Here is a 20,159-nt window from a genome sequence, read left to right as displayed (position 1 = left end):
TGCTTCCATGAATTATCAGAAAAGTTGAACTTTTCTTGAGGCCATTTTGGGTTCATTGATTTGAACAAGTTTAGAATTTCTTTGAATTTGAGAAGTGGCTAGTGTTTTTGAGTTTTATTTCACCACTTGCTTTGATCTTGTTGCAATTTTCTTGGATGCAATGCAAAGAAGATATGAGCACAATGCTATACTTAATTAGGGTTCCAGGGGTTTGACACTTTTGTCCATCCCTCCCATGGCAGCGGGGTCCTAATGGAAACTAAGGGATATTAAGGTCTCCTTTTAATAGAGAACCGGAACAAAGCATTAGCACATAGTGAATACATGAACTCCTCATACTATGGTCATCTCCAGGAGTGGTTCCGGCTATTGTCACTCCGGGGTTGCCGGGTGATAACACATAGTAGGTGACTACAACTTGCAAGATAGGATCAAGAACACACATATATTGATGAAAACATAATAGGTTCAGATCTGAGATCATGGCACTCGGGCCCTAGTGACAAGCATTAAGCATAGCAAAGTAGTAGCAACATCAATCTTAGAACATAGTGGATAGTAGGGATCAAACCTCATCAAAACTAACTCGATTACATGATAGATCTCATCCAACCCATCACTGTCCAGCAAGCCTACGATGAGGTTACTCACGAACGATGGAGAGCATCATGGAATTGGTGATGGAGGATGGTTGATGATGACGACGGTGTCGATTTCCCCTCTCCGGAGCCCAGAACAGACTCCAGATCTGCCCTCCCGAGGAAGAAGATGTGGTAGCGGTGGCTCCTTATCATGAAACGCGATGAAATCGTCTCTCCTAAATTTTTGTGGGCGAGAGAGACTTTATAGAGTTGGAGTTGGAGGCTGTGGAGCTACATGGGCCCCACGAGCCTGCCAGGCGCGCCCTAGGGGGGGCGCCTCCTGGGCTCGTGGGCCCCTGGCTCCGTGCCTTCGGGTAATTCTTGCGCCAGTATTTTTTATATATTCCACAAAATATCCTCGTCAGTTTCCAGGTCATTCCGAGAACTTTTATTTCTGCACAAAAACAACATCATGGCAATTCTGCTGAAAACAGCGTCAGTCCGGGTTAGTCCCGTTAAAATCATGCAAATTAGAGTCCAAAACAAGGGCAAAACAGTTTGGAAAAGTAGATACGATGGAGACGTATCACTGGCCTTAAATGTTGCAGTCGTGGCAGGGCCCGCCCCCGCATGCATTGGTGCAGCAGGGCGGCCCGTGTTTGCTTGTGATCATGGGTGATTGGGTGAGAGGGGCAGCAGTTCCTGGAGCAAGGAGGGCTAACCCCCGCGCCTCACCCTATAAATTAGGTTGTTTGCGAGGGGGGTTTCCTCATCCATCCAACTGCCGAAACGCTCAGCACCCCAGCTTGTTTCTACAGTATCTTTCTTAGCTTCAGGTGGCGCTCGCTCCTAACCATGGCTAGGGGACGAGGGTGGCCACCATCAGCCACCAGGGCAGCGAGGGGATCCCGTTCGGATCATTCCACAACTTCAGGGGCCGCAGCTACGGAGGGTGGCCCGAGCGCCCGAGGTGGCGGAGGGGTGAGGTTTCGCGGTCGCCGCGGAGGCTGTGGCCTGGGAAGGCGGGATGCTACTCCAGCACCCTCGTCTTCTCCCAGGCTTGTTCCCGCGGGGAGTCATGTTGAAAGGACTCTGTTAGAGTTCCTTGTCAAACTGCAAGGCCGCATCAGGACCCGGCTTCAACTCCCCATCGCCTTCACCAAGGTGGTGAGCAAAGAGAATCTCCCGATGTTGTGGCTTCGGGTGAATGGTTGCGGCAATGGCGTCGTACCGGTGGTTGTCGAGCAACTGGGGCATCGGCTCTTGTTCCTTGGCCTTGGGTGGAAGAGCTTAGCTCATGCCCATAATCTCTGGGATGGGCACGTTCTTAACTTCAAGATGATGACGGACAACCTGTTGTCCGTCACAATAAACGGGAGCTCAAGTGTGTGCCTCAGCTGCTGCGAAGAGAGCTCGAGCGGGACTGAAAGCCCTTCCTCGCACGAGGGCACAAGGACGGAATAGACGGGAGTGACAACGGGTACGAGTTAGATCCTCGGCAGGCTAAGCCTGGGTACGAGGACCTGACCTCGGACTGACCGCCGGTCCCACCATCACCGTATGTCTATGGCTTTCCTCCTCCCGAGTTAGGACCGACGAGCCAGAAGAACCGACACTCCCGCATGTTGCTGGCATCGCCTTGTTCCCAGCTCCGCCGTCCCTTGTGGCCCCGTTCTCCTCCACGCAGTGCTGGTCTAGAAGAAGTCGGCCTGGGTTGCGCCGGGGGCCTTCCCGCTTTTTGTCTTCTAGAACTCCTGTCCGGCGGGCTTGTCCCTCGCCAATAGACAATCATAGGTTAGGGTAGTAAAAATCATCCATGTAATATGTGTGAGCTTGCCTCAAACAAATGAATGAAATGTTGTTTTCCCTTTTGTCTGATCCCCCTCTTTGTATGATACACCCTTTGCGTTTTCCGGAAGCTTGCCGGCATGACTGGTCCTGCCGCTAGTGCTTTGAGGAACGGATCCTTAGCAGTTCGTCGGAGGGGTCGTTACCGGCAAGACTCCTTGCCGCACTCACTGCAACCGTTAAATCATTGAGCGCGGGTCGATGCGAAATAAGGCGCTGCGTAGCCACTTGGTCTGTTGAGCAAGTTCAAAATGGTGTGAAGGCGCTCTGTGGTCATTCAGGTCATTGAACGAGTTCGAAACAGAAACAAGGTGCATTGATCCTGGCAAGGTTCCTTCTGCGCGCAGGTTTCTCAAACAAAGATCGGGATCTCTAGAAAGGAAACAATCTATCTACTCTAAACTGTCATCTAGAATTTTCGTCACTTATCTGTTGTGTCGCGGCACTTCTTCCCGCGATATCTAGATCTTTTGCCGAGGCCTCAGATCCCGGCAAGCAGGATGTTATCCTCTCCCAGCAACCTCCCTACCGGCAAGGTTCTTGCCAATAGTCTTTGACTATCACGTAGGAGAGGGGTTTGGGGGGTGTAACTCCTTTCTCTCTTTTGCCAGACTATGCTGGCGGAGCCCCCGAGCGCATCTCCAGTGGCGATGTGACACTCCCAGGGGGGAAGAATTTTTTGCTGGAGTGCGCGTCGGGGCTTCGGGACCTGTTGGCGCATCCTCGACGGCTATGCATCACTCCGCAGAGGTGCGTCCGCCAGAGTATGTGTCGGAGGCCTCGCCGAAGCTCCGAGGCACGCACTCGACAACAACATATTGTCCTGGAGCGACGCATCAGCCTGATGGCGTCGGACTTGGGGTGCACACCTCCTCGGCCCACGCTTGTGGAGCAGCGCGTCCGCGCAGGCGCCAGGAGGCCATAGCAAAGTGGAGAGACCACCGCTGCGTCCCGCTTTGGGGAACCGCGGCGATGCGCTCAACTTCCAAAGATCTTGTGTGGAGCTTGCTCAAATTCGTGAAAAAACTCTCAGCAGCCCCCTACCTGGCGCACCAAATATGTTGGGAAAATGACGTGGTTGGGAGAACCTCGAGGGATCATTTGATCGTTCGGCGGAGGGAGAGAGGCGGTGCCAAGAGCCGAACTAACGGTCAGCACTGACAAGGTCTTTTACCCAGGTTCAGGCCGCTTAGCGCGTAAAACCCTACTCCTGCTTTGTGTGTTGTATTAGGTGCTTACTGTAGGGCCACTTGCTACAGTAATTGCCTTTCGGTTGGTTATCAAAGAGTCCAGAACCACAAAAGGTCCAACCACTAGAACTGAGCTTTGGGCCTCATTTTATAGGCAAAGGGGTCACCAACAGTGCTCTGTAGTGGGTTCACAACTATCTATCTACCGCAGTGCCAGGGGCAGTAAATGCCTTGTCAGGCCCCTGACCTGCATCAAGGTGGCATCGACACGTACCTAGGTGTTTTGACACCTAGGCTTTGTGCTGGCGCATGAGGGATGCGCTGGAGCGGTGGTAGTGGGTGGCACTGTGGCAGGAGGGACACCTGGCGGGCGAAGGGAGCTTGCCGGCCTGGCGTCCTTGCCAGTGGCCTAACCCGTCTTCCTGGCAAGGAGGTCTTGCCAGGGCCTTCGACGTCTTCCCGGCAAGGAGGGCTTGCCGGGGCCTTGCGTGTGTTTCCGGCAAGGAGGGCTTGCCGGGGCTTTGCGTGTCTTCCCGGCAAGGAGGCCTTGTCCGGGCCTTGTAGCTTGGGCTTCTTCTTCACACCCTTGGAGGGGTGTGGCCTTGGTGAGCTTGGGTTATCTTTCCTCGTGAGCCTTCTTCATGTACTGCCGCCAAGGGTGTTGTCGGCGCCCGTGCACAAGTTTGGGGTACATGAGACCCCAGTCTTTAGTGCACCGGCAATCTCACTTAGAATAAAACATGGCCGGTATATGATTATCGCCGTGAGAAGAATAAATGGCCGATGGGGTGTCGACACCGACCTTAGAGAAAACTACAAACAAGTTGTTTTTCGGCACACAAGCTTCACCGAAAAACAGGGGGCATGTGTTGACGCTCAAAAGTGGCACAATCATAAAAATTGCTTAAATCTACGTCAAGATTAATTCAAACTTATGATTGGAAGTCACCATGGGATGGCTTTCTTCGAGAAGATCAAGATGGATATGACGATGTTCTAAAATGGAGCTCCGATGCAAAACTTATGACAAGATCACAGATGCTCATATTGACATCAGATTAAAGAACGACATGGAACTCGACTAGTATGGCCTCTGATGGAAAATATTTCAACATGAAAGTTGTGCGTCTTGTTGAAACGGCCGATTTTTATATAAAGATCGTCTCAATCGTAGGTAGTATGCAACCTGTGGAGCCCACACAAGATCAACAACAGAAGACGCAGAGTCATTTCGTTTAGGAGAAAGATCACTCAGAAATTCGGAGTGAGATGAATAAGATTAGAGAAAGTTGGCCACGTTAACTCGATGGGACCGAGAAAAATCACTTGGTGGCTCCGAGTTGGTACGGAAAATTGCTAAAGTTTCGTGTCTGAGTTAGGTTAGGGGTTTTTAGGCCCAAGACCGAGCCATCGCTGATAAAGCCCACCAGGCCTCGTGCCTTGGGTCGGGCCTCTTCGGTAAAACGTGAATATGACGGACCCGGTCCCGACCCGGACCGACCATCGAGCTCAAAATCTAGTACGGAGCCCGGGCCGTGGGTAAGGTCAGGCAGGGTCGGGCCGACCAGGCCGGGTTTCCCATGGCCAGCTATATGTGTGGTAGCACCATCTACAATGTGACATACAGATTTGCAAAGTACACACGAATCTTAATGTTGCATCCCCGTTGACTAAAACCTCTCTCACAAGCAAAACATGATCAAACCCCATAACTCATTGGGTGTGGATCACATGGCGATGTGAACTAGATTATTGACTCTAGTGCATGTGGGAGGTGTTGGAAATATGCCCTAGAGGCAATAATAAATTAGTTATTATCAGATTTCCATGTTCATTATAATGCCTATTATTCATGCTAGAATTGTATCGATCGGAAACTCACATACATGTGTGGAAATATAGATAATAGTGTCTCCCTAGTGAGCCTCTCAAAAGATTGATGTGGTTGAATAGAGGGGGGTGAATAGGCAACTACCCGTTTTTAAATTTTCATTAACAAATTAGGCTTAGCAACAAATAGTTTGTCTAGATATGTAAATAGGTGAGCAACATATATGATGCTAACAACAATAACAACACAAGCAAGTAAATGATACAATATAAATAATTCTTGCACTAGTAAAGGTGAGAAGTAACCACAAATGGAGTCGATGGAGACGAGGATGTGTTACCGAAGTTTGTTCCCTTTGAGGGGAAGTACGTCTTCATTGCAGCAGTGTGGAGGCACAATGCTCCCCAAGATGCCACTAAGGCCACCGTATTCTCCTCATGCCCTCACACAATGCAAGATGTTGTGATTCCACTAGTGGTGCACTTGAAGGAAGCAACCAGACCTTTACAAACAAGGTTTAGGAATCTCCACAACTTAATTGGAGGCTCCCAACACCACCACGAAGCTTCACAATAATGGAATATGGCTTCGAGGTGACCTCTTCCGTCTAGGGTGCTCAAACACCCAAGAGTAACAAGATTCGCAAGGGATTATGTTGACGCTCAAAAGTGGCACAATCGTAAAAGTTGCTTAAATCTATGTCAAGATTAATTCAAATTTATGATTGGAAGTCACCATTGGATGGCTTTCTTCGAGAAGATCAAGATGGATATGAGAATGTTCTAAAACGGAGCTCCGATGCAAAACTTATGACAAGATCAGAGATGCTCATATTGACACCAGATTAAATAACGACATGAGAATCTATTAATATGGCCTTTGATGTAAAATATTTCAACTTGAAAGTTGTGCGTCTCCTCAAAACGGATGATTTTGATAGAAAGATCGTCTCCATCAGAGGTCGTATGTAACCTGTGGAGCCCAGACAAGATCAACAACAGAAGTTGCGGAGTCATTTTGGAACCACCATGTTTTTTGACTCGGTGACACTGAGTTGATTCAGTAATTACAAGAAAGATCACTCCGAAATTCCAAGTGAGATGCAGAATATTACAGAAAGTTGGCCACGTTAACTCGGTGGGACCGAGAAAAATCACTTGGTTGCTCCGAGTTTGTCCGGAAAATTGCTAAAGTTTCCTATCCGAGTTAGGTTAGGGGTTTTGACGTTTTGGACGGGATTTTTAGTCCTTTTCTTGTACGGGAAGTCCAGACGCCTCATATATATATATTGGAGGTGATGGCCAATCGGTACACCATACAATCGAACAAATCAATCTACCACTTTTCACCTTTACTTTTATCTTCTCACTGGTTCTTCTTGTTCCTCGTTCTTTGTTCGTTCTTCGCATCGGAGGGCAGTGATCCACTAGGCCCTAGGAGTCGTCAGGCCAACCTAGGGCAACCCATAGCCCTCGCACGCCCTGACGGGGTCCCTCCCATTCCTGTGGGGTTTCGGGTCTACAAAAGCGCCCGCCGGACGGTTGTGTACCGCGCTTCCGGACGGGTCTCCTTCGACATGAGCTGCGGTGCATCACTCCCGGCGTCGAGGGTACATGGTGACGTGTTCGTGTGCAAATATATTAGTGGGGGGAAATGAAATTTCTCTTGGTGGAAGTGTGGATCGAGGCCTTCTCTAGCAAACCCTAGAGCATCAACAAGAATCGATGGCTAGGGAAAGAGATCAGGCAAGAATGAGATTTTGGAGCAACAAAGGATCTTTGGGGAAAAAGAGGTGAGACCTCCCTAAGGAAGAATACCCACTTATATTGTGGTTAAAAATCTAAGCACTTTATGCCCACAAGTCGTGCATAAGCGGTAGCAACGCTCGGGGGAGTGGTACTTCCGCTTGCAAGGAAGCACAGGGCGGTGCAGTCAGTTGACAAAAGTTAGGGAGGCGGTAGTTCTACCTGAGCGGTACTACCACTCCTACAAGCGGTACTTCCGCTTAGAACTGACAGACCCCCAAACTTAGTGGATAAGAGGAGGGAAGTACGGTAGTGACATTCAGAGCGGTACTTTTGCTTTTAACTACCGCTCAAAATCCACTCAAGTGCCAAAGACATCAGAGAGCAAATTATAAGAGCAAGTAGGCCTGGAAGGGGAGGGCGGTACTACCGCTCTGCTCCCAGCGGTACATCCTCTCACAATAGATAGAAGGGTGCGATGACAAGATAGAGCTAAACATAAGTGGTACTTAGCCCGGTACTACAGGGCGACACTGCCACTGAAGCGGTACTACTGCCCATTAGAGCGGTACTACCGCTTGCGCTAGTACTTAGGGTCCTTAGGGTAGGGAGCAGTTCCATTGTGCTGGGAAAGAAGGGAATATGTGAATGTGTACGTGATTCATTCTTCCAACCTTTAGAAATGTCAATCCCCTCTTGATAGTATGAATTTTCCTATGACTCAAGTCCACCAACACTAAATCAATAGGAAAATGTCGTCTTCTCTTTTAACACATGAGGGGTGAAACAACTGTCTCGTACCACCTAACAATCTGTGAAAGCTCAATGCACATGCTTAGTCTGCATGGTTATTGTCATCAACCACCAAAACTACTTAGGGAAAATTATGCTCTTAAAGCCTCTACTGGACTAGCTGGTTGATCAAAGATGTATAAGGTTTCATAACCATAGACATGAGTTGTCATTTTATAATAGGGTCACATTATTAGGAGAATGGTGTGATGGATAAGACCCAACCTTAAGCATAGCATTTGATCGTATTAGTTTACTGCTACTTCTTTCTTCATGTCAAGTATATGTTCCTATGACCATGAGATCATGCAACTCCCTGACACCGGAGGAATTCCTTTTGTGTATCAAACGTCACAATGTAAGTGGGTGATCATAAAGATGCTCTGCAGGTATCTCCAAGGTTGTTTGTTGGGTTGGCATGGATCGATACTCGGATTTGTCACTCCGTATGACGGAGATGTATCTATGGGCCCACTCAGTAATACAACATCACAAGAAGCTTGCAACCAATGTGACTAAGGAGTTATTCACGGGATCTTGTATTATGGAACGAGTAAAGATACTTGTCGGTAACGATATTGAACTAGGTATGGAGATACCAACGATCGGATCTTCGGCAAGTATCATACCGCTGGACAAAGGGAACTGCATACGAGATTGACTGAATCCTTGATATCATGGTTCGATTGATAATGATCTTCGCGGAATATGTGGGAACCAATATGGGCATCCAGGTCCTGCTATTGGTTATCGACTGTAGATGTGTCTTGGTCATATCCACATGATTCTCGAACCCGTAGGGTCCGCACGATTAACGCTCTATTGATGTTATTTGGAGTCCCAGATGAGATCCCAGATGCCACGAGGAGTTCCGGGATGTTCCACAGGTAAAAATTTATATATGGGGAATCCTATTTTGCCTACCGAACAATTGTTGTGCATTACCGGTAGTGTACCGGGGTGCGGAAAGGGTTCCGGGGGTCCATCGGGCGGTCCACCTGCCCTGTGGGCCCACATGGGCTCTATGGGTGGCTCCCTAGCCACCCTAGGCCAGGGGCACGAGCCCCTTGAGGAGAATTGGGCTTGGGAGCAAGAGACCCAAACGGACACGGCACCCAGAGCTACCTTGGAGGAGGGGGACTCCTCCCTTCCTTGTGGAGGGAGGACTCCACCCTAGCCGTCAGCCCTCCGTGAAGAAGGGGCCAATGGATGCGACCTAACCCTACCCCTTGCCTTCCATATATAGTAGATGAGAGGGGAAGGTCTGGAGACAACAATCCCATGCCCCGAAGGCAGCCCTCTCCCTCCCATTACCCCGTTCCTCCGCTAATCTCTTTTCTAGTAGTGCTTGGTGAAGCCTTGCTGGAATCTGCACCACGACCAAACTGGCATGCTGGTTGTGATCCATCTACTTCTCATCTTTTTCTTGTTGGTCAAGAAGGACGATACGTCATTGTGCCGCACGTGTGCCGAATGCGGAGGTGCCACCCATTCGGTGTTGGATCGGTTTGGACCACAATTGGATCGTGAAGAGTACGACTACATTAACCGCGTTATATACGCTTCCGCTTAGCGATCTAGAAGGGTATGTAGATACACTCCCCCTGCCGTAGATATGCATTTCCATGGATAGCTCTTGTGTGTGCGTAGGAAATTTTTTGTTGCCCATGCAACGTTCCCCAACACTTTGCACTTCACTTGTATCTTTTAAGTATGGATTTATAGAATGCTTCATGTGCTTCACTTATATCATTCGAAGTTGTATGCGTGTTTCTCTACATATAGAAAACCATTATTTGTATATTTGTAATTTTCTTAACTTATATTTATTAGAGCATGGTATTTTGTAGAAAGAATTAAACTGTCATCCTTCACTTATACCTATTTGGAGAGTCAACAAGAATTGGTCATTTATATGGTTTGTCATAAAATCTTAGATAAAACTTTTAGATCACTGAATATGATATGTTTGATTCACTGCAATAGTTTTGCGACATTAAGATAGTAATATGTGGGTGCACTAGTGGATGATTGTCGATTAGTAAGAATATTGATGTTACGGTTTGTGGTTCCCGGAGCATGTATAGTCTCTAGTTATGCGATGCATATTGGAGCATAATTTATCCTTGGTGGAAATCCTTTGTGTTGTTATAATCGGGGGCACGTGAGGACTAACTCCTACCAACCTCCTCCCTAGAAGCATCTGAGTAGTTCTTTGCTTCAGGAGAGCCAATAAAACCTTGCAATAAGTATGTGAGTTCTTTGTGATAAATGTGAATCAATGGATGTACGCACTCTCACCACCTCATATTTGCTAGCCTCTTCGATACCGTGCATTTCCCTTTCTCACCTCGAGGATTGGTGTAAACTCCGCCGGTGCATCCACATCTATCGACATATACGCTTTGTTGAACAAAAGCCACCTTATATCTTCCTCAAAAAAGCTACCATGCCTACCTATCATGGTATTTCCATACCCATTCCAAGATATATTGCCATCCAACTTCCATCTTCATCATATACATGACTTGAGCGTTCATTGTCATATTTCTTTGCATGCTCATAAGATAGCTATCATGATATTTTCATGGCTTGTCCGTTGATATGTCTCCAACGTATCTATATTTTTGATTGTTCCATGCTGATATGTTATCATTATAGGATACTTTTGGGGCATTTATTTACCAATTTATAATATTTTTTAGCACTAACATATTGACCCAGTGCCTAGTGCCAGTTGGTGTTTTTAGCATGTTTTTCACTTTTCAAGTTTACTGTACCAAACGAAGTCCAATTGCCATGAATCTTTCTGGTGATTTTTTCTGTACCAAATAAAGACTTCGAACCTTCGGAAGGAGGTAGGAGGCTGCACGAGGGTACCAGCACACACCAGGGCACACCCGAGGGGGGCGCCCTGATATGTGGTGGACCCCTGGTGGATCTCCCGACGTCCCTCTTTGGCCTATAAATTCTCTAATATCCCAAAAATCCTAAAGGAGGTCCTGAAACACCCGAATTTACGGCTGATATGCTTTTGTAAGCATTTCTAAATCATGCGCTTGAAAGTAGCCCCAACATTTTCTAGACCGAATGGCATAGTGATGTATGAGAAACAACCAAATAGGGTGATGAAGGTTGTTTTCATTTCGTGAGGCCCATACATTTGGATATTGTGGTACCCAGAGTACACATCCAGGAACGACATGCGTTCACATCCAGCAGTAGAATCTACTATCTCGTTTATACGAGGTAAGGGAAAGTGGTCTTTCGGACAGACCCGATTGAGGTGCTTGAAGTCAATACACATGCGGAGTGAGTTCTTCTTCTTGTGCACCATGACGACATTCGCGAGCCACTCGGGGCGGTATACCTCATGAATGAACTCGGTAGCTAGGAGTCGAGCAATCTCCTCGTCGACTGCCTTTTGCTTTTCTTCAAAGGATCGATGCAAGTGCTCCTTGACTGGCTTGACCTTAGGGTCGGCTCGGAGTCGGTGCATAGCCAGAACACTAGGAATCCCTGACATGTCAGATGGCTTCCATGCAAAGATGACTGAGTTCTCATGGAGGAACTGGATGAGCTTGACTTCCTATTTCTCACTGAGTGATGTCGAGATGTTCGTCGCGGCGGCACTCGGATCGTTCGAGTGAACGTGGACCTGTTTGGTCTCATTCGCCGACTAAAAATCTGATTCAGTAGCCGGTGGCTTCCACTTGAGAAAATATGCAGTGTCCACCGTCTTCTCATACCCGTCGAGTTTCACAATGAGCACATGCTCATTTGTGATTTTGGAGGCCTGTTGGAGGCACTCGTCGGACACTATGATCACACCCTTTGGCCCTGGCATCGTAAGTTTAACATACACGTAACATAGACGGATAATGAAACGTGCATAGCCAGGCCTACCAAGGATAGAATGATAGGCACTATGAAAATCTACCACGTTCAAGGCCAGTCACTCCTTCCGAAAAATCTTCTCGCCTCCGAAAATGACATCAAAAGTGATTTGGCCGAGTGATTCCGCCTTGTTCCGTGGGATGACCCCGTGGAAATGCATGTTGCTCTTGCTCAATCAGGACATTGGGATGTCCATCGCCTTGAGCGTGTCACTGTAGAATATGTTGAGCCTGCTGCCTCCGTTGTCAAGACCGTGCGTAGTGGGACTCCGTTGATAGCAGGGTCGACAACTAGCGCCGGCCTCCCGTAGGTGGGTATGTGGGTTGGATGATCCGACTGGTCAAACGTAACGGGCATCTTCGCCCAGTTGAGGTACTTGGTGACAACTGGAGCTACCATGTTGACATCCCGATTAACAACCTGCAATCAGATCTGGCTTTCGACGTCGACGAAGATCATGAGGACTTCTTCAATGTTAGGGTACTTGGAGGCCTCTTCTCATTCCATGTCTTCGTCCTTTCTCATGAGGGCTCTCCTCGCATCTCCTGCTTGTGCCAGGAAAAATCTCGACTGATGTGCTTTGGGTAGATGGGGTTTCCATCCTTATCTCTCTTGGTGTGGACCTGGCACAGCTAATCTAATAAGTCGCTCTTGGGTTCACCCTTCATCTTGGCCGCTGATTCTTCCTTCTTAGTTTGTTTGGGCTTGCCTTGGCCTTGCCTGGGATGGCAGCAACTTCCACCATGCTTGAGGCCTCGGCTTTCCGCTTTTGCTTTTTCCCAGTGTTGCCTCTCGGGTGAGGGGCGTCACCGTCTAGAGCTTGGCCGCTACGCAGGAGGTTTTTTTCCTCGTCATTAGCATACTTGTTAGCGATATCCATGGCCCAACTGAAGGGAGGTCTCCAGCTTGGCCGAACTTCAGGATGAGCTCTCGATACATAGTGCCCACCTTGATGGCTCAGATGGCTTGATGCTCAGACACATTCTCCACGGTGTTGTGCAACGTGCTACAGCGCTGAATGTACTCATGGAGCATCTCACTGTTGTTTTTGGATGCGGTGCTGCAACTCCGTCAAACCACCCCCGCGTTTGTATATGCCCTCGAATGTCTTGACGAACACTCAGGCCAAGTCTTCCCAACAACATATCCAACTAGCAGGCAACTAATTCAACCAAGCCCGCGCAGATCCCTCCAACATGAGAGGAAGATGCTTCATCGCAACCGAGTCATCACCGCCATGGATCTAGTCGGCCACTCGGTAATCTTCAAGCCAGGTATTTGGCTTTGATTCGCCGATAAACTTCCCGATCCTTGTGGCCAACCTGTAGTTCAGAAAATCTCAGCTTCTCGGATATACCCACTAAAGAACTCGAGACCAGAGGTATCCCAGCCGCTCAGTCGGTGTCTATTATGCCTGTTTCTGTCGACCACATTCTAGGTTATGATGTCTGTGGCATCGAGCTACGAAGGTTCTAGGGAGTCTTCCTCATAACCCCATCGCCAAACAGGACTCCTCTTGTGCTCATCCACACGGGGTCGGCCAGCGTTGTAAGGTCATTGGCCATAGGAACCCCCCCTTAGAGGGGGCGTGCAGCGTCGCAGTCGTCATGCTAGTGCCCTCCGTGGTGGCCTCTCGGAAGAGGAGGAGATCGCTGGTTTCTTCTTTGTGGAAGTGGACTATGGGATGACTGCACATTATTCGCCCGGACAGACTTGCTGTGAATGAGTTGGTGCGATTGTGACACCGCATAATTTTGTTGTAAGGCGGTCTTCTGTAGTCTCTGGATCTGCCAAATGCCTTCCCTAGCCACCAAGTCAAACGACTGAATTGATTCAGCGATCCGAGTGGTTGAGGCCAAGTTCAACATCGGTGTGCGGATCACTCGGATGTCATTCGACCAATCGTCCGAAAAAATGGACGACGACTACGACTGGATCTAGGTTGCTCCCTTGCTGCGTGTTTGTCGAGTGACCTCTGAAGTCGCTCGAGCCTCTCACGCACAACCAAAGTGGCTTAATGCATGGACTCCAAGGCTATCTCCTCCGGGGTATTCCCGACGATGGGCGTGAGCAGAACATGATTGTTCCTACGACTGATCTCTTCCGACTGCTCCCGACTAAGGGGTTGGGGGTGTAGGCATCGGCGTTGACATTGTCACGGGCGCTAGGGTGTGCTCCCTTAGTCATTTCGGCATCAAAATCTCTCTAGCATTTCCGCTGCTCTCGCATTCGGACTCATACGTAGAATCCTTGCACAAAGAAGGGAAAAGGTTGAGGTGGGCTCATCGGAACTGAGCATGGACACAAGTCCAGCCGTGGCTTAAAATGCCACGGCGTGCTTAATCCAACACTGCAATCATGAGCGCCTGGAACGCTTACAACGGACTGCAGTGGGGCGTGGAGGTGCCAAACCATGCATACGGCATCGAAGGGTGACGAATGAAAACTCCGTGCACCAAGCACACTGAAATGAGTCGCACTGCGGGTGGGCAACACATCAATGTCGAACAATGCTTCCTACAGCCACGACAAGTCGTCGGTGGTGAAGCTCAGGGAACCAAAGATGATCTCATCGTCGAGTGTCATCATGATGACTGGAAAGATGAATCTCCGCTTGCACCGGAATTTGCATAGCCCCATGATGGGCACCAACTATCGAGGGGATAAACCTGAAAGTATTATGGGGGATACAAATAAAAGGGGGCGGAGCATAGCTATGGAGCGGATGAAGCACTCGGACGTACGAGTTCGGGCTCCACCGGGGAGTGGTAAATACCTTACGTCTCGAGCCACGGAGGCTAAGTGTATTCATATGGGGGTATCTGATTACTGAGAGTGTGGAACCATTTCTCTCGCGCCCGGGGATGGCTTATATAGAGTGCGCCACCAGCGAGTGAGCATCATTACAAGGGCCACTAATTCTAGTAACCGCAAATGTTACATGAAACAAGTGCTTTAACAAGGAGCATTACGGGTGACACCATTATTTACAGTACTTTACGTGTGAATTTAAGTCCCTCGTACGTCATGGCTTCCATGTCGTCTCAGCTTCATCTATACCGACTGCAGATGTTGATCCGACTGGTGGAATGTAGTCCGAGTGACTTGGTGAATCTAAGTGATTCGTTCAGATGCATCTGAATGCATCTCTAGTCCAAGGACTTCAATGATAATGAGGGCCCCCACGTGGGCCCAAGATGTCAGGTCTATGGCCCCACCCCTTGTAGGAAACCTCATTAGTAGCTCCCGAATCCGTTGAGGTTTGAGAGGTCGAGTGAATGACGTCCAGGAGTGTCGTCGACGTCTCGGAGCCTTCGGGAAACCAATCTGATGAGTTTCCCACTCGATCTCAACAACCACGACAGATTCGGGATTTATGATTCCGATTGATCTAACCAGATCGAATGCCTCGCGCGGTCCAACGTCGATGGATTCTCTCTCACTCGGACATTCCCACGGCTCGTATGCAAGTTCATTTGGAACCTGTGGGTGAACCAGAAGGCGCGCCCGTTCAGGTCAAGTCATGGCAAGATTTTTGCCAGTTTGAAATACTGGGTGACGCACGCGCACACGCGGGGACGGTTGCGTCGTAGTAATGGGCAAGTGGGTGAGGCGCCTCGATCCTAGCGTCACGATTACCGCCATGTATCCCAGAAATGCTGCATAGGAGATCTCACGGATCTCGGCATCCTTGCTAATTGATAGCTAAAGATGAGTCGATCCTAAGTATAAAATGCTCGCACGCGTAGCGAGAGGGAAACATATCTCATTTTCCCAATCGTCAATTTCTCTGACGCCCCACCGGACTTCTCCCCGCTCTTCTCCGCCTCTAACTTGCCGCCTGATTTGCTGGAGATGATGAAGAGCGTGATCACGAAGGCCAAGAAAGCGAAGAAGAAGGGGTCGCGCGGGTCATGCGGGTAGTCTTCGAGCACTAGAGCGCCAACGGGGTTCATCCACGGCAACTGGCTGTGGCCGCGGACCACCGCCGACTGATTGCGGGAGATGGAGAGCTAGGGGCTCCTCGCTGTTGGTAGATGGAGGGTGCTTGAAGCGGGCGAGGTCAAGCCAGCGCAGCGCGGGGAAAAGTGAATCATCGAGCGAGGTTTTTCTTTGTCGGTGCACCCATTTTTTCACCCATTCTTAGATTTCTATGGTGCTCAAATCCATCATCTTCCTCCCAATGTCATTTCCTACCTAGTCTCTTTCGTCTCCCTTTGTGAAAACTTCCTCGACTCCCATCCCCATTGGGGATTGTTTAAGCATCTCTTTACATGTGGAGTGATCACTATGAACAAGTCCACTCGGTTGGGGGGCAATATAGTGCAGGTGTGTGGGGGGTCTAGAAATTCAGCCGAGGGGAAAGGGTAGCTTCCCGCAGATGTCTTTCCCGGACTCGGTGAAGTGCTGGCAGGACTCATAGTTCTATTGCCACGACATTCCAGTCAGCGAGGGTCAGTCGGGCCTACCGCCGTACTCGCTAGAGTGCATTCGGTCGGTCCCCTCATTGACAATATCCAAAGCGAATAAGGTGGAGGTGGACATCCTCGTGATCACGTTGGTAGCATTAGTGTGTAAGGGCGTCAATGGCTTGGACATGCTGGAAGTATTCTTTCAATGAATGATCCAGCCGCTGCAAGCCAAGGCCCATCCAATGTGGATGTATGCAAGGTTGAGTTATCCTACCCGGACGAAACCAGAGGAACTCGAGACGGACGCAGTGGAGGCCAAGCTCATGGCCGTCACTCCGGCCCACGACAATCCCAGGGGGACCAGGCTGGTGCCCCTGTTCTCGGTTCATCATCCATCAAATGAGGTAACTTTTGAGTGCTACCTGTGCGAGTGACCTTTGATATTTGTTGCAATTGTCTTGAGTCACTTATTTTTCATTCGTCATTCTTTAACGATGAGAGATCGACAGAAGAGGTGTCTAGAGGGGGTGAATAGACTACTTGGATAATTAAAATCCTATCCTTTTAATGATGCACAATCATAATTTTTTTCTTACTACCCACACAAGCAAAATTCTTCTCATTCAAAGTAGTGGGAGCAAACTCAACAAAATAAATATCATGTGATATTTGAGTGGCATAATCCAAATGAAAATGAAAATCATGATGACAAGTTTCATGGTTATTATTCCTGTTTATAGCATACATGTCATCACAATTATCATCATAAATAGGAGGCATGCATTCCTCATAATAAATTTGCTCATCAAAACATGGAGGACTAAAAATATCATCTTTAACAAACATAGCATCCCCAAGCTTGTGGATTTGCATATCATTAGCATCATGGATATACACAGAATTCATACTAAAAATATTACTATCATGATCATCATTAAAGGAATTCACATTAAGCATTTTTATAAATTCTTCCTCTACAATTGAGCACAATTTTTTGAACCATCATTTTCATGAAAGAAATTATAAAGACAAAGCAAACGAGGCAACCTAAACTCCATTTTTTGTAGTTTTCTTTTATGAAACCAAACTAGTAAAAAACAAGAAACTAGAAGATTTAATTGGAAGTTCTAAAGATGTACCTGCAAGCACTCACGTGTATGGCAAAAGCGCTAGAAAACGGCTTGACATCTACTACGCAACTTTATTCTTGTAGACTATGTTGGGCCTCCAAGCGCGGAGTTTTGTAGGACAGTAGCAATTTTCCCTCAAGTGGATGACCTAAGGCTTATCAATCCGTGGGAGGTGTAGGATGAATATGGTATCTCTCAAACAATCCTGCAATCAAATACGAGAAATCCCTTGTGCCCCCAACACGCCCAATACAATGGCAAATTGTATAGGTGCACTAGTTCGGCAAAGATATGGTGATACAAGTGTAGTATGGATAGTGGATACAAGTTTTTGTAGTCTGAAAATATAAAAACAGCAATGTAACAAGTGTAAAACAACGAGAAAAACATTGTATAACTGCTTGGAAATAAGGCCTAGGGTTCATACTTTCACTAGTGCAATCTCTCAACCATGCTAACATAGTAGAATCATATGATCATCCTTCAACTTGCAACAAAGAATAACTCCAAAGTTCCTATGTAGCGGATATAAAATAGATGAAATTGGCATATGTAGTAGAACCACCTCCAAGTTATTCTTTTTGATCAATTTTTTGAGCTATTTCTATAAGTGTCACAAACAACCCTAGAGTTCGTACTAAAATAACACCCATGATAGATGTCAATCAACCCTAATGTCACCTAGATACTCCAATGTCACCTCAAGTATATGTGGGTAAATTATATTACATGCATCAAACAACTTCAGATGTATCATATTCCATCCAACACAAATAACTTCAAGGAGCACCCCAAGATTACAATCGGAGAACGTGGTATGAAAACATGCAATCAACCCCTATGCATAGATCCCCAAGGTCACCAGAATCCGCAAGTTGATGCCATAACATATATCAACTGAATCATTTGAATACCCTAATGCCACTATGGGTATCCGCATGCAAGACATACATCAAGTGCTCTCATGCCAAAATGTTCAATCCAACATATCGAGATCTTAAAGGTAAAGATTCAATTTATCACAACAAGATGGCAAGGGAGGAACACAATATGATCCGACTATATTAACAAAGCCCGTGATACATCGGGATTGTCCCATCTCAAGAACGCGCGCGCGAGAGAGAGATAGAGATTAGACACATAGCTACTAGTACAAACCCTCAAGCTCGAGGGTGAACTATCCCCTCCTGATCATGGCCTTTGCCGGTATGATGAAGATGGCCGCCGTAGATGATTTCCCCTCTCCGGGATGGTACTAGAACGTCTCCACATTGGTTTTTTGTCGATACAGAGAGTTGCGGCAGCGGAGCAGCAGTTTTCTCTTTATTTCTGGGGTTTCTCGCATATATAAGATTTTTCAGCATTGGAATCACGCTAAATGGAGCTACGTGGGCCCCACAAGCCATCAGGGTGCAACCTTGGGGTGCTTGTTGGCTTGTGGCCCACAAGTGGATCCCTTCGGTGGTTCTTCGCTCTAATATTGCTGATTTCCTCTAAAAACATTATAAAAAATTGGGAATTCTGAGAACTTCCTTTTTCTGCACAAAAAACAACACCATGGTAATTATGCTGAAAACAACGTTAGTCTGGGTTAGTTCAAAATAAATAATATAAAGTGCATCAAAACCATATAAAAGTATTGTAATCATAGGCAATCATGGTATGAATACTTCATAAATTATCAATACATTGGAGACGTATCAGTGTATCATTTCGGAGAGGGCTACTACTTCCCAAAATTCGCATCTTGATCTACCTAGCTACTTCACAAGTGAAGTTTAGTAGGAGGAGGGTGTGATCGAGAATCATGGGTAAAGTACACAAACTTGTGCAGAGTGTATACAGTTGAACATGATTAAATATGTCCCCGGTTACGAACAAATTTTGAGCAACTCATCGAAGAATTGTCAGCTTGATCGCATTCACCTCTTCTTATAAAATCAATAGGTTGAACCAAAGCGGACTGTGGAGCTAATTTCGGAGGACTGGGAGTGAACCAGGGTCTCTGGAGAAAGGCTTGGGGAGGAAGTGTGATGTGGACGCCCACATATTCAAATGCTTACTTTGGACTATTGCCTGATACGGTATGTCCAAGATTACCGCGTGATACGATATATCCAACTATTAGGGTAGACAACTATTACAAAGATAAGAAAACTAATTTTTGCGCAAAGGAAAACCCAACCACACCAATTTGCATGTTTATGTTCCAACGATCCAATCGTGATAAAACTTCCCAATATATCCAATGTATTGCCCCTGTGGCTGCAACGTATCATGTTGGAGGGTTACACATCGATGGGAAGGTACGAAGTAAGGTTACGACACTATACTCAACTCTTGCCTTTGAGTTGATGGACACCGCAAGACTATAACACTATCTCCGCCGCAAGACTATAACACTATCTCCGCCCATGAGCTAAGAAGGTTTGTATTGTAAAGCACTGGATCTTCGATGTAAATAGTATGACATGTGATGTATTCTTGGTGTTTCGTCGTCAACTATGCGTGTCAACTATTGATCGAGGGAATGACACAGTAAGCACAGATATTCACGGCCCTATCAAGGACCGGGTCGTGACACGAATACGAGCTAAGAAACTCTCTGTTCAACCTCTCCCGTCACCCCGGGTCGTCTATACCATAGGAGAGGCTCCAAGGCGGCGCGTCCCACAACAACTCGCTGCTCCAAGTACGCTCACACAGGAGTGGCAAGTTGCTGCCGTGAATGAG

The 20,159-nt window shown here is 47.5% G+C and overlaps 1 pseudogene; it reads right to left on the bottom strand.

Moving 5' to 3' along the window:
* Positions 1-15,840, bottom strand: part of LOC123441572 — a 57,052-nt pseudogene extending 41,212 nt beyond the window's left edge.
* Positions 15,841-20,159: the final 4,319 nt, after the last annotated feature.

Source organism: Hordeum vulgare, chromosome 3H, assembly GCF_904849725.1.
Source record: "Hordeum vulgare subsp. vulgare chromosome 3H, MorexV3_pseudomolecules_assembly, whole genome shotgun sequence".
NCBI lineage: Eukaryota > Viridiplantae > Streptophyta > Magnoliopsida > Poales > Poaceae > Hordeum > Hordeum vulgare.
The sequence above is the reverse complement of the archived record's forward strand: the minus strand, read 5'-3'. Positions and strand labels throughout refer to the sequence as shown.